The sequence below is a fragment of the Girardinichthys multiradiatus genome, chromosome X, assembly GCF_021462225.1.
Source record: "Girardinichthys multiradiatus isolate DD_20200921_A chromosome X, DD_fGirMul_XY1, whole genome shotgun sequence".
Classification (NCBI taxonomy): domain Eukaryota; kingdom Metazoa; phylum Chordata; class Actinopteri; order Cyprinodontiformes; family Goodeidae; genus Girardinichthys; species Girardinichthys multiradiatus.
Genome location: NC_061817.1, coordinates 37,330,631 through 37,350,298, shown reverse-complemented (window position 1 = coordinate 37,350,298; position 19,668 = coordinate 37,330,631). Strand labels below are relative to the sequence as shown.

The following is a 19,668-nucleotide window of genomic DNA, read 5'->3' as shown; positions in this document are numbered from 1 at the left end:
GGTTTACTGACCATGGTATCACTGTGCTCAATTGGCCTGCCAACTCTCCTGATCTGAACCCCATAGAGAATCTGTGGGATATTGTGAAGAGAACGTTGAGAGACTCAAGACCCAACACTCTGGATGAGCTAAAGGCCGCTATCGAAGCATCCTGGGCCTCCATAAGACCTCAGCAGTGCCACAGGCTGATTGCCTCCATGCCACACCGCATTGAAGCAGTCATTTCTGCAAAAGGATTCCCGACCAAGTATTGAGTGCATAACTGTACATGATTATTTGAAGGTTGACGTTTTTTGTATTAAAAACACTTTTCTTTTATTGGTCGGATGAAATATGCTAATTTTGTGAGATAGGAATTTTGGGTTTTCATGAGCTGTATGCCAAAATCATCCGTATTAAGACAATAAAATACCTGAAATATTTCAGTTAGTGTGCAATGAATCTAAAATATATGAATGTTAAATTTTCATCATGACATTATAGAAAATAATGAACTTTATCACAATATGCTAATATTTTGAGAAGGACCTGTAGACCTTTTCTGGTTTTGCATTTTTGCCATCACAGAAATGTTTTAGATCAATCAAATCTAACCACATTAGATACAAAAAGCAGTATTTAAAATGATTATTTCATTGATTAGGAGAAAGAAGCTATCCAAACCAACATGGCCCTTGTGTGAAAAAGCTCCTGTAAACCTAATAACTGTTCGAGCCGCTCTCTGCAGCTACGGCTGCCGTCAAGCGTTTGTGATCACTGTGAAGCATAATTCTCAGCTCCTGGAAACAAACTGTTCTGATCTCTGATCTCCCAGCAGCCGTTACTTCTGTATATGCTGCCAGATGGCAAACACTGAGAACAGGTTGTGGTTCGGGCAGACTATGGGAATTTCCAGGTTTGTCTTAATAATTGGTTTGTTTTTGCTACACCTGAATAACCCAAAGAAATTCTCAAAATCAGACAAATGACAGGCCCACCTTTAATGTCTCCTCCAGTTGATTAATAAATTACAAAAGGACAAATGAGCTACTGCTTCAACCAGCTTATTCAGCCTATTGCTGCACAGGTTTAATGTAACAGAAAATTTTAAAACTCTGATCAAGAAGCAAAAGAATTAAGAGACAAAAACCAACATTTAGGCAAATTAAAGTAAATTTGATCTGCCTAAAATATTGGCATCAACACAGTATCGTTTACATTCAAGGTAACACTTGACATCTCAAACCATGCTGCAATCGACTCCAAATACCAACAAGCTAGAGAAGAAACAATGATGAGTATCATCATAAAACATCCTAATGTAAGTAATACATCTTTGCCAATTATGTCAATAAGCGTGACACTTTATGTTACGATTTAAACCACTCTAAACATATCCTAGAAAACAATCTGATATACACTGTGCCATTTTGGGCTGTCACAGACAAAGGACGAGGATTGTAAGAAAATTGTGGAGAAATCTTTGGTCATATGTCGCACCGAGAGAATTAAGGACAGCTGTTGTTGGTGTGTTGCGACCAAAGATACCCTGTGATAAATATATGACAGTGTCACAGCTGCTACGACCTACGTCTACTAATCCACCAATAGAGTTGCAGCATAAAACCGGTGTTGTGTGAAATTCGGTTCCCCTGTAATAATGTGTTCCACCTGGTCACACAGCCTCACACCATGGGGGCGCTACATGTTTTTCACCATCTAGTTCTTTAGGTTTAGGAGTCCTGTGAGGTTAGTGGATTGCAGACTGGTGAGGAGAATCCATTTGTGTAAAGGGCAAGGATATGGTGGTCACAGAGGGGGAACAGATTATTTCAGGGGAACCGAATTTCACACAACACCGACATCCCAATTTGGCCTCTTTCCTCCAACCACGACCGTGTCCACATCGTCCTTGTCCTTTTCTTTATATTTATTTCGAGGATCATAAATGCCGTGCCAATAAGGGCTGTGTTCTTCATTGTGTGTTTGTTGAGGTTGTCTCTGGTGGCACAGATGTTTGCGTACGCTGATGACGTTGCCGATTGCCGCAGTAAACGATTGATCATTTAACGGTCATCGTACAATGTGCACACATCAAACTTGACGTTGTACCGAAGTTTATTAGATCCACATCATGTAGTGCGACATGGAATAAAATGACAGTGTAAGAAGGCCTTTAGTCTGGGGGGAAGAAGGCTCTGTTATGGTTTATATTTTGTTTGTACAAATCTCTGGCAAACATTTCTGCCACAGAGTTTCAGAACTGGATCACCAACTATTCATTGACATGGCAACAGATACAATGCAATATATTTTAATAGATGGTGCTTATGTTTTAACACATGTTCTTTATAGATTGGTGCTTTACAGATCTACAGAATTCAAGTCTTTAAACAAGTTCAATCCATATTAAAGGACTTTATAAGTTGGGGTAACACTATTAAAACCTAAAATTCGTTCATTTTAACATTAGGATATCTAAACCTTGTGTTTACTTAAAAATCTTGCTTGATTTAATGTAGGTTTATTCTAGTTTAAATGTCACAGGATGTTCTTTTTCCTTCACAAGTTATAATCTGTAACTGCAATGTATTCTACCTCCCACATGGTGGCATAATTCATCAGTCGTATTTTCCACTCGGCAGCTTCAGCTGTCTCTGTTGTTTGTGTTAAGTCGGGTGTTTGATCTTTCCTCAGAGCCTCGGTGTCTCCCTGCAGCCTCTCTCAGACACCTGATCCGCCTCATCACTAAAATATTATCTCCCTGTTTTATTCATACATGCAACGCTTGATTAAGGTCAAATGGGGATCTAAAATATGATAAAAGCATCTGTTGTGCTCAAATAGAATCTGTCACCCCAACTACAGCAATTGACCATAATCACACAATTATGAAGTGATGAGACACTTTGGCTTTATGGGGAGGGTGCTTTGCTAAAATGGCCCACGTAAAATCCCATCTGTACAAATGGGCCTTGGATTTGAGCCAAAGCAGGGGCTAAAAGAGCCAATATATCAAGTCACGGCACATCTAACAGAGGGGAACATAGAGCGGCTGACAAAACCAAGAGTCTGTTGGTGTCAAAGAAAAACACGGCAGAGATATTTGTAAGTGCCATCAGTTCTGTAGAGGGATCTTTTGAGCATCTTTGATGCATTTAGATTCATGAGCCAAATGATGGCTGTGCCCTGGTAACAGCTTAGTCCACTAAATCACTTGTATTACTCTCAGGTAACAAGTTATGTCTGTGCATATAAACACACATACACAAGTACATCGGGTTCAAAAATATCTTTCCATGAATTCAATGTCATACGAATATCAGACGTCGAAATAAAAGCAGCTAATCCAGAAAGCCAAAACAACCTATTAGCTCTAGTCACAAGGCATAACAGGAAATAATAAAAATGATGTATTTACCGGGTTAAGAAATTATTTAAAAAGTTTAGAAAAACCAATAACCGATTCCATCCCATCGTCATGTATTAAATGCAAGAAGCTTGAAGGAAAAGGCTGTCTGTGAAAACTAAGTACATCCTTGCTGCTCCAGTAAGATTAACCAGGTGCAGCTATTTAAAGGTAGTTTACAAACTGATCATCATCAATGTGACCCCCAACAATCTGATTAATCCCTGCAGTCATTTAAATTTACAAAGTCTCTGCTGCCCCAGTAACCCGGTCCCGGAGAAAGCGGACGACGACGAGTACGAGTCTCTGTTCATTTTTAATAAGAAAAAATAAATATTGGAAATTGTTGGAGTATTTTAATCTCACCCTCCTTCACGTCTGAGTTAGAGGTGAGCTACAGGCTGGTTTGGAAAGAAAAGTGGCTTCATCTCAGCGTGATCTTTTCAGTCACGGAGCAGGAAGCTATAATTAATGGTTCATTTTCTTTTAAGTATTATAGCAGTGCAGCATCTCTCACTCATAACTTATAAAAATATACTGAACAAATAAAGTAGAAAGCTTTGCCTGACATTGCACTATTCAAGCTGGAGGCTACTGGTGATTTCTAAGTATCCTGCCATGAACTTTAACATGGTGACTGACTGAAGCTCCTTCCACAAAACACTTCAAGGCGGGATTAAGGCGTCCTTTTGCCCTCTCCATGGATTTTTAAAAGGAGTGATCAGTGGGGGGGGGGGTAGAAGTCAGCTGTTTTAAACACAGATCGGCCATAACATGCCGTCAATGCTCATATGCATTTTATTACTTGTGTTAATGGTATTTTAAGGTTCATGTTTGACTTTAAAGAAAAGTTGTAAGCTTTCCCGTGTTAGCTCCAACGCCTGATGCTAGCGCCAGTGAAGTCAGAGGTTTACACACGACTCATCGCCATCTTATGAGTCCACAGACGTTCCTCGTCGCCATTTTAGTAGTCCATTACCCAATGTGGTGGCTAGTTAATACATTAAGCATCAACTGTCTGGAAAGGTTATTGGTTTCCAATCTAGAAAATAATATTTCCTTAAATGTTATTTTACTAAATAAAGACAGCTAATTAAACAACATTGAGAATGAATTACACAAAAGGTCATTTTTATTCAGAAAATCATTCTTTAAAATGTTATTTTATTAAAGTAATGTTTTAACTGCTCTTCTGATTTTGCAATTGTGATTAGTTGTTTGAAGGTTTACCAATTATTGTTATTAGGTAGTTCTAAGACTAATTTAACCTAATTTCCAGGTTCCTCAAGATAATCCTTGGTTCTCAAACATAAATAACATTAAATGGTAATATTGCATCATTTCATTGGTCATGGTTTTAACCATTTTTATCGATTCCCTTGTTCCTTTATGTGTAAATATAGTTATAATTAGTTTTCTTATTCCTTCAGTTTGCTTGGTTCTAGTATAGTAAAGAGTTTGTTTATTGAAATATGTTTAACTTTGAGTTGAATTATACTTGTTAATTATATTCAAAAATATATAAATTTTAAGAAATTGTATGAATTTATTCCATGTGCGCGCAGAGTTTTGCTGTTCAGTAATGCCAGAGCACGGTTCACCCTTTTCTCTATTGTCCTTATACCACCACCATATTGGGCGGGTATTCACAGGACAACACTTAACGGACCAAATTATTATTTAATTAAATATAAAATAATATAATCATAATAATAATTACAACAGGTGTCTTAGTGTTAGCTTGTAGCTTTAGCACAGCTAGCATATAGCATCCATCAGCATTTCGTTTTGTCCCTGTGTGTCTGTGCCATAGAGAAAGTACCTCCAGAACAACACTCTGTGTTTGTCCTGGAGGCTGAAGAGTTTAGCATATGTTTGTTTTGTGGTTGTTCTCACCAAGTTAGCCGAGTTTTAACTTCCAACAGCAGCTTAGGGAGTCGAGGGACTGAGTGTCTCTGTTGTTGCAGCACCGCTGCTGGAAGAAATGCCACAATTTGGGCAAATCTGAATGGGTCAGTTTATATTGCTTTGACACAAATGATTATATTTGAGTAATTGATTTTTCTAGTATTAATTTTGATAACCCTAATTTCTATAAACCTAGACTTGAGTCAGTGTACTTTCTTTTAATGGACTGTTTATTAAATTGTATGAAGGAACAAATATATGTCTAAACCTGCCTATGAGAACATTTTCTTTGTTTCTGCTCTTTTATCAAACTAAACAAGACTCAACAAAAGGTTACAGTATTAAAATTCAACTTCACCATCCATTTAACTCTCAGTTACTGCACAATTGTTATGATCAATATCAAGAATTTATTATTGACATCGCTACCGTATTTCTGGTTTTATTGTTTTCTGTCACTGACACTCCCATATAAGGAATCTCCCGTTTAAAATCATAAAAAATGACAACCCTAAATCAGAGAATGATTGGTGCTGTCTGTTAAAAAACAAATATAAAATTGCTCGATTTTTCTGTCTATCATCTGAACGGGCTTATAACCAGAGCTCCATTTTCTAGTCCTCAACAGACTCTTTCCCATCAAACAATAACAAGTCCAGCGGGGCAGAATACAAACAACATTATGGTTCTAATAAATCAGGCACCAAACATTTATCAGCACTCTCTGTGTGTCTGGATGTTTGAGAGCTACCAAGCCTCGGCCTGTTCAGCCACTGAGTTTTTCAGATGATAGGGGAGCAGCAGGTTTCTTGTCTGGAGTTTTAGACAGAGCATCCATCAGCTCAGCACTCCACCATCTGCTGCAAACACTGCGGCACTCGGCCTGACTAGAAGCCATCTGCAGCCAGTTTCACCAACATCTCTGTGAGAAGTTATTGTTCTGACTAGCTGTAGAAAAGATTGAGCAAAACAAGGTCCAGATTAAACATCTACAATCACACAAACTGACAGGCTGAAAGGAAAGATTTCTACTCACTGAACATGATGTTAGGAACTTCTGTTAGATGTGAATCCTGCAAAGATATAGTTGTGTAACAAAACTAACTGTAGTTACATTGTTTAACCACATGGTGGAGACAAACCACTAAAAATGACAGGTCTGGCTATCTAGGGAGAGCATAGTGTGTCCAACACAAACATACAGAAAAAATACACCCTCTGTCACTCCAGGGTATAACATATAAATGCTCTGGCCTCTATCAAGTTTTAAAATTATTTACCTCATGTGTACAAAACCACACTGCACAGACACCTGTATTTATTAAAGAAAGATGAAGCCAAAATGAAAAAAACGAAAGCCTTAGACACAAAATACAGAAAACCCTAGAAATAAAAGGGGTTGTAGGTCATTTTATCATAACTGTAGCACTATTCCAACTACAGGAATTTTTTTTTTTTATCAATTAAAAATAATTTGTGGAAGTTCATGGATCTTCTAACCTAAATGTGTTCAGTGAGGGACGGCCAGATGTCACCAAAATTATAACATATTTCAAGAAAAATGGTTGATATTCCTAATGATGTAAAAAAGGACAAATACTAAAAAGAAAGAAAGAATGAATCAGTGAGAAAGTCCTGCTGGTAGCTGAAGGAACATTTTAAGAATTCAGCCAGTCATTGATATTTAACTTTACACCATGATAACAAAGATAACTGCAAACAGAAGGTCAAGGTAAAATCAAAGTACACCCCGTTTAACTTCTAGGCTTTTGCATGGGTGTACATACTTTTCATAAAGAAATTCTGTTTGGTTTAATCTGTTAAAAAAAAAATAAGTGTGGAATTTGTGTTGTGTGTTTGTTTACATTTGAGGTAAGATTTAAAAAGGATGACATTAGAAATGAATAAATACATTGTAAATATATGTATTTATATACAGTACTATGCAAAAGCTTTAGTCAGGTGTGAGAAAATACTGTAAATAAAGATTGCTTTCAGAAATATAAATGATGATTGTTTACTTTTATCAATTTACAAAAATGCTAATAAGTAAGTGAACCCAAACATACAGCCAAAATCATGAAGAACTATCTTCAGTGTAAAGAAGAACAAGACATACTGGAAGTGATGGTCTGGGCCCCCAGAGAGCCCTAATCTCAACATCATGGAGCGTGTCTGGGATGACATGATGAGACAGAAGGATGTGAGAAAGCCTCCATCCACAGAAGATCTGTGGTTAGTTCTCCAAGATGTTTGGAACAACCTACCAGCCCTTTAAACACTACAGCGTACCCGACTGTTGTTACTGACCCATCTGCTGATGGCTACTTCCAGCAGGATGATGCACCATGTCCCAAAGGTCAGATCATCTCAAACTGTTCTTTGAACATGCAGTCCAGTTGCATCCAAAGCTACCACATTTCAATCCAACAGGGGACCTTTGGGATGAACAGAAGATGCACCTCAAGGATATAAGCTTGAGATGACAAAATAACAAGAAAAAACTAATTATGGAGCCAACAGGATTTCCATTCTGGATCAGGTTACGTATTTTCTGGAAACACCACCACTGAGCCATGGAAATCAGTGCTTTACTTGCATCAATCCTTATAGTTTGGTGCAAACATTATTAAAGGCATAACCAACAATGAATATTTTAAATAAACCGTGTTTGGACACAGCTCTTTTCCCAAAGGTTTCTGTGTATAGGAAAATCTTCTCAAATCAAAATTATTGACAAATATAGTCAGTTTTATTTTTATTTATAAAACTGACAACAATGTTTACTGTCAGGAAAATATTCATTGATCACGTAATGTGTAAATGACTGGAATATGTTTAATAGAAGCCCACAAAAATCAGACTGAGTTAGAAAGTTTTTATCTTGTTTATAACACTCAGACGTTTCTCTCTCCTCAGTGATATGGCGCTTTTCTTTATCCCCTTCATCAGGAACTAAAACTGAGAAGAACGTTTCCACCGTCGCCTCCAGCCTCCAAGTTACTTCAACCCCCTCCGAAAATAATTCAAACTGTTTTGGCTCAAACATTTCGAATCCCTGAGGATATCTGGCAGCTTTGTAAAGTTTTAAAACGGCTCTAAAATAAGTCCAAAAGAAAAGAAGGAAAAACCTTAAAGCCGGACCAGTTATTTAAAAGAAGGAAAAGAAAAACATGACTATGGATACGTCTAAACTAGGATGTTTTCGGATAAACTCTGGGAGAAGAGAGGAATGAAGGAAAGATTCAAATTAAATATGTATCTGGTCCTCTGGTTCTACGGCGTTTGGCACACATATTTATACCAATTAAACTTTTTCACATTTTGTACATCGCAACCACAACTTTAAATGTATTTTATTCAGACTTATGTGATGGACTCAAAGTAGTGTAAATGATGCATTTTGTTTTTACAAAAAAAAAAAAAAAAAAGATTTTCAATCTGATTTCCCTTCATAAAATCCAGAGCAACCAATTATCTGAAAAGTCCTTGAATTAGTAAACAGAGTCCATACATCTGTCATTTAATATAATTTTATATATATTAGAAGGTCTCAGAGGTTTGTTAGAGAACATTAAAGCATCATGAAGACCAAGGACCACAGTAGACAGGTCAGGTCAACGTAGTGGAGAAGTTTAAAGCAGGGTTAGGTTCTAAAAGAACATCCCGGGCTTTGAATGAGTGTTGTCCCATAATGCAACATGATGATGGCAGCATCATACTGTGGTGGTGCTTTTCTTCTGCAGGGACAGAGGAGCTAAACAGAGTGGATGAGAAGAAGGATGGAGCTAAATCCAGGACAATCTTGAAAGAAAAGCTGTTAAGAGGCTGCAAAAGACTTGAGACTGAGGTGGAGGTTCACCTTCCAGCAAAACAACAAAGGTACAGCTAGAGACACAATGGTTTAGATCAAAGCCTATTCATCTACTAAAATGGCCTAGCCAAAGTGCAGATCTAAATCCAGCTGTTTCCCATCTCTACATGTGTTCAGCTGGTAGAGACAAGGCCCAAAGGAGCTGCAGCAAAACATGGCTCAACTATGTAGAGGCTCAGGAGGCCTGAATACACATGCATGCCACTGTCAGATTTTTATTTGTAAAAAGTTAAACACTATATTCCAAGTCATAAAATTAAAATAAAATGCATTGATGTCTGTAGTAGTGATGAGATGTGAAGTTGAAGGAGTATCTTCGCACAGCAGTGTATCTGTCTTCATTTACAATCCAAAAGAAACTCCTGTCCAAATATGACAAGAGAACACGACAGCTTTTTCACCCAAAAACATCCGACTGTTGTTACCTGAGCTACACTGCTCCGTCTGGCCCACATGTGATCCACAGTGACGCCACCACACTGACCTAATAACGTTACTGTCTCTCTGTGTCTGCCTGGTGCCAAGGCGCTCAGGATTTAGAACAACTACTGGTGTCCATCTGCACACCGGATTTAAACTGTGGCTTCGCTGCGACCCGTCTGTCATGTGAGGCCTCTGGAGATGGAGGGAGGCGAGAGCGTTGTGCCAGGAAACACTCCCTCCCTAACACTCTCTGGAACCATGTAAAATTATGTTGCTGCTCTTTACGGAGAAACCTTTACCACAGAGAATAATCTTTTACTTTCGGGGTTTGGTTGAGACGAAGATGCTTAGGTCAACATCCGAGCTGTTTGTACTTCTGGCTTCAGTCTATTTGAGGGAAATATTTATATGTAATTGTAAAGTTGGTTTTATAAACAGTACTAAAAATGAGGATGTACATGAGAGAATCTGGGTTGAGTACAGTTCTGCTGGTTTGCTTTAAGGCAGCTTACTGTGAGTCTGCTCCAGCCAAATCCATTTTTATTCACCCTGTGGATTATACGATGAGTTGGCAGAGCTGCTCGTGGAACTAAAGCCAAATAAACACACGTAGGTGAAGGCAGAGCGTCAAAAGGAGAGGAAGACTCTTTACATGTTATACATGAAATTCCTCTTTTTTTTAATTATTATTTTACATGAGAGGATTTGAAGGCAAAACAAAACGATTGGTTGTTCTCTGGCCGGCCTTCAGAGGGCGCTGTAACACTGGTTATGAGAGTAGCTGCGTGCTGAGGATGTGCTTCTCTGCCCCTGCATGTGTGTGAAATCTCAGGGTTGGTGCTAACTAGTGAAGCTGGCCTGCAGACAATCCAAAATCAGTGATTCAAAGAGAAGAGAAGGAAAAAAGCTTCAAATTCACCAAGCCTTTGCTTCCATGTGCATTTATGAATATTAACAGGAGCTACTGAACCCATCTTTCAATGGCCGTACATGGCTCCAAAAAGACTCAAACACAGAGACTGTGTGGCAACATGTTTTGGGTGGGAGGTTTTCAGGCTGCAACGCAACAAACCTCCCAAGCATTGTTAAACGCAACCCTGAGTGAATGCAGATTGTCTCAACCCAGAGCTGGACCGTCAGGTGGACGCGGACTGTTGAAGAAAAATCACGTGGTCTAGACTTTCTGTATGGTTCAGTAATATTTTATGATCAATTTTTGAAGCCTAATGGTTAGAAATGATTTTCATTTTTTTTTTGTGCCTAAAATTATTTGTGCCTTATATTTTTATTGGTTTAATTTTTGCAGACTTTTCAAATGCAGCCTAATTGAAGGCTTCACAGTGTTTAATTGTGAATGATTGAAATAAGAAAACAACACATATTTTCTTTCACATCAAACCACTATTAGTTACCTGCAGTATTACATTAGGCTGCTGGTTTTCATTCAGTATTACTGGCTTGATCCTGGCTCAGTGGCAAAATGTTTAGTAATTTCTCAGTAAATTGATCTCAATATTTTTCTGATTGTTCTACTTTTGATCACACAAACATTTGCTTGGAAAATGTTTAGGTTTGTTTACACTGTGTAACACTTTTTATGGATAGAAGTATTTATCAAATTAATATTTTAGGATTATTTTGGGGAATTTTTGGTGTTTTCTCAAATCCAGACAAGGTTTATTAAATCTTAAGCAGTATTTTTATTAGATGGAAAATCCTCCAGTTCAGGTTTGATCAGTCCAAGTATTTAGAAGGTGATCTAGAAATGATAAAATGCGATCCGGATTCCATAATAACTGAGAACAAGTCCTCTATTTTAGGACCGATAAGAAGCAGCAAAGCACATCCAAACTTCAGTATTTTAAACCAGTTGTGGTGGACGATATATAATCGTTCACATCTTGTCTGTAGCTAAAATGCTGCCACACAAATGATGCCGAGTCGACTCTGTCAACGCAAAAGGACAACTCAAGAGAAGGAGTCCAAACACAAAGATGGAAAAGGGCTAATTTTAGTCCTTATATCACTGCAGAGGCTCCTTGTTTGTAAAAGGATAGAATCTCAAACACTATTAATGCTCTACTAGTAATGGTCTCGGATCTAATCACATCTCAGAGTCGCTGGTCAGGTATGAATTATGCAAAGACCAAAGATTATTTATGACAGAAAACAAATGATTCTCTGAAACAAAACAAAAAAAAGACTAAAAAAACTATTATTTTTCTGTTCCGTTTAATTTCACATTTTGTTAAATGACAGGTGAAACTTCTTTGCATGTTTATACTGGTTTTTTGACTTTTTCTCTTTGGTGATGAGGTTCAAATATTTGAGGTTGGATGGCCTCCTTTCCACCACCCTAATGTTTTGCTCCCTCCACAACTTTACTATTAGATTAAAGTCAGAACTCTGGCTGAACCGCTCCAAAACAAAGAACAAGCATGTTGGTAAAAATAAAGTATTACTTTAAATATAAATCTGGCAGGGGTATGAATAATTCTGGGCTTAACTGCATCTGCTGACTTCAGGAAAATTTGAGGGTAAAGTTGTTTCAGGATGTTTCTACTCCTGTTGAACCAGAGTTACATTGATAAAGAAAGGCAGTATAATGTAAAAATACGTCTAGCTTATCAAATACCTGATTGAAAACTTAAAGCTTACATCCCAGGTCTTCAGTGTTTACATCCAAGGCATATTGCTGAATAGCCAAGTTAGAAAATTTACTCCTCGCTTTTATGAGCAGAAATAATTCAGCACTTAAAATGTTTCAGTGGAGTTCCAGTTAATCATGTGTGGACCAAAACTTAGAGAAAAAGCTGCTTTTAGAAACTAAGCACTTTTCTTTTAAAACCGTAAAAATTAATGACCCCTGTGAATTTTCCCATCAAGTTGCTCTGTGTGCATCTCTCTGCTACAACTGGGCCGTCTGTGAACAGCTGAGGTCAGAGAAGTGGAGACAACGAGACAAAGAAGTGGTAGGAGTCTCTCTATGAAAGTCACTTTCAGAAGTAAAAAGAAAAAAAGCTCAGATCTGACCTACAAATCCAGATTTAATCAATTAAAGAACCATAAAACTCCAGGATCTGCAAAAGTAAAGTTAACCTTGCAAAACAGGGCTGCATGTCTTGCTGGGGGTGCAGCATACTGCAGGCAACAGGAGCTTGGTCAATGACTACTGATACCGGTCACAACATAAATATACCTGGGATCGCAAATCCCTAATTTCAAGATCAAACCGCTAATATACAGGTCCTTCTCAAAATATTAGCATATTGTGATAAAGTTCATTATTTTCCATAACGTCATAATGAAAATTTAACATTCATATATTTTAGATTCATTGCACACTAACTGAAATATTTCAGGTCTTTTATTGTCTTAATACGGATGATTTTGGCATACAGCTCATGAAAACCCAACATTCCTATCTCACAAAATTAGCATATCATTAAAAGGGTCTCTAAACGAGCTATGAACCTAATCATCTGAATCAACGAGTTAACTCTAAACACCTGCAAAAGATTCCTGAGGCCTTTAAAACTCCCAGCCTGGTTCATCACTCAAAACCCCAATCATGGGTAAGACTGCCGACCTGACTGCTGTCCAGAAGGCCACTATTGACACCCTCAAGCAAGAGGGTAAGACACAGAAAGACATTTCTGAACGAATAGGCTGTTCCCAGAGTGCTGTATCAAGGCACCTCAGTGGGAAGTCTGTGGGAAGGAAAAAGTGTGGCAGAAAACGCTGCACAACGAGAAGAGGTGACCAGACCCTGAGGAAGATTGTGGAGAAGGGCCGATTCCAGACCTTGGGGGACCTGCCGAAGCAGTGGACTGAGTCTGGAGTAGAAACATCCAGAGCCACCGTGCACAGGCGTGTGCAGGAAATGGGCTACAGGTGCCGCATTCCCCAGACCTGGTCTACAGAGAAGCAGCACTGGACTGTTGCTCAGTGGTCCAAAGTACTTTTTTTGGATGAAAGCAAATTCTGCATGTCATTCGGAAATCAAGGTGCCAGAGTCTGGAGGAAGACTGGGGAGAAGGAAATGCCAAAATGCCAGAAGTCCAGTGTCAAGTACCCACAGTCAGTGATGGTCTGGGGTGCCGTGTCAGCTGCTGGTGTTGGTCCACTGTGTTTTATCAAGGGCAGGGTCAATGCAGCTAGCTATCAGGAGATTTTGGAGCACTTCATGCTTCCATTTGCTGAAAAGCTTTATGGAGATGAAGATTTCATTTTTCAACATGACCTGGCACCTGCTCACAGTGCCAAAACCACTGGTAAATGGTTTACTGACCATGGTATCACTGTGCTCAATTGGCCTGCCAACTCTCCTGACCTGAACCCCATAGAGAATCTGTGGGATATTGTGAAGAGAACGTTGAGAGACTCAAGACCCAACACTCTGGATGAGCTAAAGGCCGCTATCGAAGCATCCTGGGCCTCCATAAGACCTCAGCAGTGCCACAGGCTGATTGCCTCCATGCCACGCCGCATTGAAGCAGTCATTTCTGCAAAAGGATTCCCGACCAAGTATTGAGTGCATAACTGTACATGATTATTTGAAGGTTGACGTTTTTTGTATTAAAAACACTTTTCTTTTATTGGTCGGATGAAATATGCTAATTTTGTGAGATAGGAATTTTGGGTTTTCATGAGCTGTATGCCACAATCATCCGTATTAAGACAATAAAAGACCTGAAATATTTCAGTTAGTGTGCAATGAATCTAAAATATATGAATGTTAAATTTTCATCATGACATTATGGAAAATAATGAACTTTATCACAATATGCTAATTTTTTGAGAAGGACCTGTAAAGTGGGAAAAATAAGTACTGAACACATTCTTACCAGAGGTCCATCAAAGTTCATGAATTATGTTCTGTGTCATGGAATGAAATGACACTGGGAAAAAGTGTTGAACATGTTTATTGAAATATGTTTCATACTTTGTACAAAAAGCCTTTGTTGGTGATGACAACTTAAGGAAGGCTGACATATTGTGTCAAGTGTGATTTTGGCCCATTTGTCCACACAAACCATCTTCAAATCCTGAAAGTTCCGTGAGCCCTTTCTATGAATTCATTTTTTTCCATAGATTTTTAGAAAATAATGTTATTATTATTATTATTATTTATTTTGTATGGACCACAAGATGTGGTCCATACAAAAGACCAAAAGACTGAGACTACAAAAACACAGCAAATGAAAAAGCTTTTCTAAAAAGGCTCAAACGCCAATGAGTCCATAAAATAGAAAAGTATCACAGTGAGTTCAGTCCAGGGTTGGTCAGTGTGGCAATGATGCAGTTTACAGATTCAGACAGCCTACACTTGTACAGAAGAACTGAACAAGAACAAGAAATCTCCTTTATTACCATTCAGTGGAAGATTTCAGGAGTTTTAGCAGCAAAGTAACAGACAAATAAATGGAGGCATGCAGACTCACGTGAAATTAAAATAAAATTTTAAAAAATGAAATGTGAAATAGGAGACTGCAGTAAGCGCAAATTTACAACATAAGAAAATAAATGCTGTACAGTTATTAAAAATAGCAAACTTAGATTCAAAGAAATATGCAACTGAGTGGGAGAAATAAAAAAATGTACAAACTGGATATGCAGAAAAGAACAGACTAGAAACAGGGGCCAGAACGGGCGACATCAAATCCTACCTGAAACTGCTGGCTAAGGATCAGCGTAAATACAGTAAGATTGTTAATTACGCTGGCGGTAATGACACCCGGTTACGTCAATCGGACGTCACCAAAGTTAGTGTTGCTTCGGTGTGTAAGTTTGCCAAAACAATGTCGGACTCCGTAATTTTCTCTGGTCCCCTCCCTGATCTGACCAGTGATGACATGTTATTCTCTGGACCTTGTGATGACATATGGCATTGAGTGTAAAGTAAAATATTTTCTCATAACCCTGTCCTGTCTGACCATTTCTTAATAACCTTTGAGTTTAATTTAACTGAGTACTCCACACCTGAAAGAAAATTTCATTATAGTAGATCATTATCAGGCGATGCTGTAACAACCTTTAAAGAATCTGTTCCACTTTTAATTTCCTCATTAACACTGAAAAGCACAGTGGAGGGCAATAATTGTGTTTCTGCCCCTTCACAAATTGATTCTTTTGTTCATAGTGTTACTTCATCATTGCGTGATGCATTAGACAATGAAGCCCCCTTGAAAAAGAAGGTAATTATTCATAGGAGGCTAGCTCCCTGGTTTAATTCAGAGCTGCATACTTTAAAGCACAATGTTAGAAAATTGGAGAGAAAATGGCGCTCTACACACCTAGAGGATTCCTACTTAATCTGGAAAAATAGCCTAATGTTGTATAAAAAGACACTTCGCCAAGCTAGAACAGCTTATTTCTCATCATTAATAGAAGAGAACAAGAATAATCCTAGGTTTCTCTTTAGTACAGTTGCTAAACTTACACAGAGTCATACAAGGGTTGGACAATGAAATGATATTCTTATGGCCTCAGATAATGGACTTGTGTCTGTTCTGGTTCTGTTAGATCTCAGTGCTGCATTTGATCCAGTCGACCATAATATTCTCTTTAAAAAGCTGGAATATGCTGTAGGGATCAGGGGAACAGCACTAGGCTGGTTTAAATCTTATTTGTCTGACAGATTCCAGTTTGTTCATGTAAATGATAAATCATCTTTAAACTCCAGGGTTAATTGTGGAGTACCACAGGGTTCAGTACTTGGGCCAATTCTCTTTACTATATATATGCTTCCAATAGGTCAAATTATCAGGCAGCATAGAATAAATTTTCACTGTTACGCTGATGATACTCAGCTTTAATTATCCATAAATCCTGATGAACCCAACCAGTTAGATAGACTACAAGCATGTCTTGAAGATATAAAAACTTAGATGACTTTAAATTTTCTGCTTCTAAATTCAGACAAGACAGAAGTTGTCGTCTTTGGACCGGAGTCTTTAAAAAATAAACTGCTTCGTCAATCACTTAACCTGGATAGCATTAAATTGACCTCTGATAATAAAGTAAAAAACCTTGGTGTTATTTTTGACCAGGACATGTCATTTAAATCCCATATTAAACAGGTTTCTAGGATTTCCTTCTTTCATCTCCAGAACATTGCCAAAATTAAAAATATCCTATCTAGGAGTGACGCTGAAAAACTAGTCCAGGCATTTGTTACTTCAAGGCTGGACTATTGTAATTCTTTACTATCAGGATGTCCACAAAATGCAGTTAAAAGCCTTCAGCTGATTCAAAATGCTGCAACAAGAGTTCTAATGAAAATTAAAAAGAGAGATCATATTTCTCCTATTTTAGCTTCCCTTCATTGGCTCCCTGTTAAATCCAGAATATAATTTAAAATTCTCCTCCTCACATATAAAGTCCTTAATGATCTAGCTCCATCATACATCAGAGATCTGATTGGTCCATATGTTCCTAACAGAGCACTTTGTTCTCAGACTGCAGGTTTACTGGTGGTTCCTAGAGTCTCTAGAAGTAGAATGGGAGGCAGATCCTTTAGTTATCAGGCTCCTCTCCTGTGGAACCAGCTCCCAGTTTTAGTCCATGAGGCAGACACCCTGTCTACTTTTAAGGCTAGGCTTAAAACTTTCCTTTTTGATAAAGCTTATAGTTAGAGTGGCTTAGGTTATCCTGAGTTATCTGTGTAGTTATGCTGCTATAGGCTTAGACTGCTGGAGGACATAATGACCACTTTCACCCTCATTGCTACATTCTCATACTACTCTCCAATTTTGCATTATTTGCTGTTATTTCAGCTTTTAACTTTGTTTTCTTTCTTTTCTCTTCCTAGAAGCTACAGCTGGCCTGGCTCTGTGTCTACCTGTGACACCTTTCTGGAGAGGGGAATCGTCCAAGCTTCTGCTGGCAACAACTTAATACTCACCCTCTACCGATGACCCACATGGCCCTGTCTTTTAGTGTTTAACCCTTTCTCTCTCCTAGACATGGCTACTGACTGAGCTTCTACTGTGACTAACTCTATGTTCTCTCTTTCAGACTCTAACCTTGAAAACTGGCTCAGAGTTGATCTGTTCTTTCTTTCTAGATGAAACGACTAAAGGAGCTACATCCATTAACATTTACTTTTCCTTCCCATAGAAAGTACTCCTGGATCAGTGCTTCCTTGTTCTCTTTGTGTCTCTGCTCTGTTCTCTAAAACCCCCAGTCGGTCGTGGCAGATGGCCGCTCACACTGAGCCTGGTTCTGGTTCTGCTGGAGGTTTCTTCCTGTTAAAAGGGAGTTTTTCCTCTCCACTGTCGCTACATGCATGCTCAGTATGAGGGATTGCTGCAAAGTCAACGCCAGTGACTGTCCACTGTCTCTACATGCTCATCTGGGAGGAGGGAATGCTGCAAGTCACTGACTGGATGCAATCTGCTGGGTTTCCTTGGACAGAAAATTATTTTATCCAATTGAATAAATAACTGAATCTGACTGAACTGTTCAATGGTTACGATTAATTGGAATGTATGAACCTGACTGTTGTGAAGTGCCTTGAGACGACATGTGTTGTGAATTGGCGCTATACAAATAAACTGAATTGAATTGAAACAAGAAGTGGAAAAACTGCAAATAACCGCAGGGATGTAAACACTTATTGAATTTGTTGGAAGCAGTGGCCAGTCAAGCAGCTCTCTATGTTATTCTAACTTAAACCTACTTTGGCTGCTTTTGGGATCATTGTCTTGCTGAAAGATCCACCCTCATTTAATCATCATTATTATGATCACTATTATTAATCAGAATAATTATCATTATTCTGACGGCAGCAGATTTTCATGAAGAATGTCTCAGTACATGCGTCCATTCATCCCTCCTACAATTATGAGTTCTCCCAGTGGCATTTGCTGAAAATGATGTTCCCTCCACCAAACTTTCCTGTTGGTATGTGTGTTTGAGGTAATATGCAGTAGGACAGCACTCCATGGTTATTGCAACATTACTTTAAGTTACAGGCATATTGCAAAGAACTGTCTGGTTAAATGTTTATCAACTATTTAAGTACCATCCATCCTCTATGGTTGTAATATATGAGGTGACACTGCTTTAATACAGCATGGCAATATTTTAAATGTGATGGTAAGGTGGTAGTGTCATTAATTCTCAATGGTGTTTAATTAGCTGCCTTTATTTATTAAAATAATAGTCAAAGAAATATTATTAGTTATCAAGTTTAGTAAAAATAATAAAATAAGTAAAACTAACAGCCTTTTTGGGTAAATGATCTTTAGTAGGCAAGCACGTGTTCTTAGCTGTTAGCGGTTGGCGCTAACAAAAGAAGCTTATAGCTTACCATCAGAATCAAACACATACCTTTAAAATACCATTAATAAAAGGGTTAAAATGCATAAGCGTGGATGGCGCGTTATGGCCGATCTTCTGTGTTTAAATAAAGTTTGTCTTAACTTAAAAAAAAACACAAACACAGAACATAAACTGAGCACTTGTGCTGAGCAGATAATCTGCTAGCACTAAGATAGCTGAGTTTTCAACATAAACAAAACCAAACATCATAAAATGAAAAATGTTCAGATTATTTCATTCTAAACTATTTCTCTCTGTCCAAAACACAACCTCTTACGTGAACCGTCCTGAGGAAAAGTTGTTCGAGCGACGAAGAAGCATCCACAGTGAACAAAGGGTTAACTTGCAGCTAACCTCATTCCTACTTAACTTAGTGCACATGATCGCATGTCACTCTTAGATCCAGTCTGAAGAGTTAAGTCGGTTTGTCCCTCCATCCAGTTCCTCTGGGGAGCAGTGGAAGAGGTCAGTTTGTTGCAAAAGCGGGGTTTTTATTCGGACAGTGACGTCACGGGAAGTCTGCTGTTATTCCGTTTCTGGCTGTGCTGGAAGTACAGAAAAGTTATTACTGGCCTTCTTTTGTAACCCATGGCTGTGGTCCCAACACAAGTTATGCTGACCTGCATGTTCTACACAGTTTCTGATAGGATGAAGTCACTGTGCAACATACTTGCCATTTTAAATTCCCAAAGCCTCATTTTGTCTTAATTTTAGGTCTATTTTGCACCTTTTTTGTGACACGTGGAAA

The 19,668-nt window shown here is 38.4% G+C and overlaps 1 long non-coding RNA gene across 1 annotated transcript in view; it reads right to left on the bottom strand.

Moving 5' to 3' along the window:
• Window positions 1-5,686: 5,686 nt before the first annotated feature.
• LOC124862796 overlaps window positions 5,687-19,668 on the bottom strand; it is a 139,885-nt gene continuing 125,903 nt past the window's right edge. The window contains exons 6-7 of the long non-coding RNA XR_007037006.1: window positions 6,333-6,369; window positions 5,687-6,244 (exon numbers count right to left, since the gene is read on the bottom strand). This is a non-coding gene — a long non-coding RNA (uncharacterized LOC124862796). The remainder of the gene's footprint in view (window positions 6,245-6,332; window positions 6,370-19,668) is intronic.